This window comes from Gossypium arboreum, chromosome 4 (genome assembly GCF_025698485.1).
Source record: "Gossypium arboreum isolate Shixiya-1 chromosome 4, ASM2569848v2, whole genome shotgun sequence".
Lineage (NCBI taxonomy): Eukaryota > Viridiplantae > Streptophyta > Magnoliopsida > Malvales > Malvaceae > Gossypium > Gossypium arboreum.
In genome coordinates, this window is record NC_069073.1 from 111,094,354 (window position 1) to 111,098,346 (window position 3,993).

The following is a 3,993-nucleotide window of genomic DNA, read 5'->3' on the forward strand; positions in this document are numbered from 1 at the left end:
AGGTAGGTTTAGAATTAGATAAGGAAAAGATGAGGAAGAAGGAGAAGTAGTTTTCCGTGTCTTAGTCCCTGTCTTAGGTGTTGTAGTGAGCTTATATATGAAGGACAAAGAAGTCCACACGTCCTGAGTCTTACTAACAATAGAGTTATACCTTGTTCCTATGTAGTGGTGACAACTAGATAATCAATGATTTTGATCCCCACGTGTGCTCAGCTAGGGCAACCTTATGAAGGTTCGCCAGTCTATTGTGGTACAAGGTTTGCCAAGCTCACCTGGTTATAGTTTCGCTTAATGTGGACACGTTAGCCTGTGATTTGTCCGTTGATAACATGTGGAGGAAGTATAATAATGTCATTTTTTGTCAAGACTTAAATTTAAAAATTGTTAAATTACAATGACTGAAAATGACCAAATTGTAAAGACTAAATTCACAACTTATTCATGGTATAAGGACTAATTTCATAATTTAATCTAAGAAACATGCCAATACTAAAATACACCAAAGCCAATAGAAAAAGAATACGTTTACCGACTGGCCACCTTAAATAGGTGAAAACATCTAAATAAGCGTAGTTAAACACGCAAATTAGAGTGGGAAGTAAGGTGTAGGGACAGGGACAAGGGAGGCCATCCCTTGTGGCGTCTCATTCGGCCGCCTCACCCTTGGCATTGTCCACCATTTCCACATTATCCCAACCCAATTCTAAAATCTACCAAACGTGTTTGCAAGCAAGCTTCTCTCTCCGACAAGCAATTTTTTTTATAATTAATTTATCATTAATGTTAATTTTATAGTTTATTAATATCAATCATTTTAAATTTCGGTGGCTTATTATCTACAAAGGTTGAACCTAAATTTTCTTTTTGAAAACATGTGTATTAGCAATGGCAAAGTCACGGAATTGGTAGGGGCTTGATCCATCCTAAAATGAAATTTTTTTCATTTAGATTACTTTATAATTTATAAAATTTTAAATTAGTAATAGTAAAACTACACTTTAATCTCCAAAATAATAAAAATTAATTTAATCTTTTAAAAATTATAAAATATAACCCTTATTAAAATAATAAAATTATATTTTACTATATTAAAATATACAATTTAATTTTCCTTAAAAAAAAATTTCCAACTTTAACCCTACAACCAACATTTATTAGTTAGACATACAAATTTTAACCCCTACGGATTAAACCAATCTATCTATCTAACTCCTTTTTTGTCTTTTATTTATTTATTTAAAATCCTATATATGTCCCTAAACATACAGTACTGGTCCACCATTGAATAAATTATTCAGTCCTCATATGGCTAGTCCTCCTTTGTTATCATCTTCCATGGAAGCCCCCATTGATCCTCAACAAGACGATCACCTCCTCCTTTCTCCTGATAGAAACTTCGCTTTGCATGGTGAGATCATGATGTTTGTTTTTCTCCTACTCTTTGCTGTCTTCCTTTCATTTCTGCTCTTCGTCTTCTACAAGAAACGCTGCGGCTGTAGTGATAATGCTAATCGGCAAGATTTTTATTCATCGGAGCCAGTGTCGCTGAATAAACTCTCCTATGTCCAGCCGAAGACCCAGTTTCCAAAGCAGTAGATGAATCAAGCTGTGTAGCCAATGCTATATATGGTATCAGTAGGCCTCTCTGAAAACTTGGGTGCTTCATTGCGGTAAGGGTAAACTAGCTTAGAGGCATGGCCGTCGGGTTAGCAAGAGGCCATGGACTATATTCTTGTATGCAGTAGTGTAAAAAGTGCCAAATGAACGGCCACCACGAGATTTGATTGCATCCCTAGATTTTTCTTTTCGAAAATTTGTATATTATGTGTTTGTGAGTGTAGTAACTGTAGTAAATAATTGAAGAATTGCTAATACATCTATTTTTGCGCTTCTGTTCATTGCCGTCTTCCTTCTAACAAAGTTTTATTGTTGTCATTTTCGCTCTTCAATGATGAAAAATAAAAGCTGCTACCATGGTTGTAAATTTCTGACCACACTAATCAGTGCGTTTGGTTGATTAAAGATTTGTCAGTTCAATAGTAAAAATTAAAAATTCATTAAGTATTAATTAATTAATTATTATTATTTACAATTTTTAATAGTTTTTAATATTCGAAACTAGGCTAAATTAATCATAAATGTCAAGAATAAAAAAGTTTTTTTGGTTAAGCAGACTTTTTTTTTTTAATTTAAAGAAATATGTCAATTTTGAAGAATGAGTGTAAAAGTTGCATAAATGGCAGAAAAGCATACCCAGCTGAACATGCTTTCCCTTTAAATTACAATTTTTGACCTTTTTAATATAATTAGTTTTTTTGGCTAGATGATTAAAGGTTAGCATTTTTATCCTCGAGTTTCGATTTCTCTTCCACTCACATTTGTATTTTTTATTTCATGTTGTTTTAAGTTTTTATTATTTTAATTAATTTTTTAATATATTAGCTCCTTGGTTAAATGGTTAAATATTAATGATTTTATCCCTTAAGTCTCAGGTTTAATTCCTCCCTTCTAAACACATTTGTAACTTTTATTTCATGTTGTTTCAATTTTTTATTTTTAATTAATAAATATATTATTTTTAATTTTTTATTTTTATTTCAATCTTTTAATTAATATCTATTTTATTCATAAATTCAAACAATAAAATATAAATTTTACATATATCATTATGTTAAAAATATTTGAAATTAATAACTCATTTACATATAATATAAACATCGGCTAATTTTTTGATATATTTTTCTTTATAATATTTATATGTCATATATTTATTTTCTTTGGTATATTGTGGGTATGGTCTCTAATATTATAAAATAAAATAATTATTTCAAATATAATTATTATTTTATATGTAAAATATTTCAAATATCAGTGTTTTTTCATCTACATTGTAGGTATGATATTTCAAATATTTTATATGTTAATTAATTATGCCAAATATCATTCATTATGTTTATATGTGAAATATTTTAAATACACATACAATAATATATAATACTAAAATTTACTGCACTCATGATATGAATTGAAAATAAAAATTACAAATATAAAATTATATTTACTAAAAATAATTATATCTGTTATAATTATTTAATTTTATGAATAAAAGAGATATTAATTAAAAATGAATTAAAAATAAAAACAATTTGAAAATAATATATTTATTAATTAAAAATAAAAAGTTTGAAATAACATGAAATAAAAATAAAATGTGTTTAGAAGAGGATAAATTGAACTTAAGATTCAAGGATAAAATCATTATTATTTAGCCAAGGGAGTTGATATGTTAAGAAGACTATAAATGTGAGTTGGAGAGGAATCGAACTTGAGACTAAAGAACAAAATCACTAACATTGTAACACCCTAACTTTTTTATTATTGTTTTTGTAAGTACTTAACGCAAGTATGTATCTGCTTCAATGGTTAATTATTTTGGTGGTGTGTGTGAGGTCTTAAGTTCAAGCCTTACCTTTAGCAAATTTTGTTACTTTTGGATCTAAGCCTTAACCTTGTCTAGAGGGCTTATATTAAATTGCCTGTAATTTCATATTAGAATGAGCTTATTAGTTCAAGTGGTAAGGGAACTAGTGTGTTAAAGGTCCTGTGTTCAAATTTTTACATTAGCGTAAGTATTTATTTTGCTCGGTTGGCTGACAGTGTTTTAGTGGAATTAAAATGGTGAAATGGTGGAGATTTGGGTGTTAGTGGGAAGTTAAGGGATATCAAAATTGAATTTTTTTTTATTTTTTATTTTTCCCAAAATTCTCTTTGCTTCTGACTTTTTTTCCCCAAGAAACAAAATCCCTATTTTTGTTTTTTTCGTCTTCTTTTCTCATTGTCAAATCCAACATTCTTCTCCATTCTTGCTTCTTTTGTTAGTCTTTCTTGTTGGGCATTGTGAATCCTTGTTTTTTCTTCATGTAGTCGGTAAGTGGGCTTTCATTGGTAATGTTCTTATCTTTATTTTCAGAAGGATTGAAACATTGCAGTATT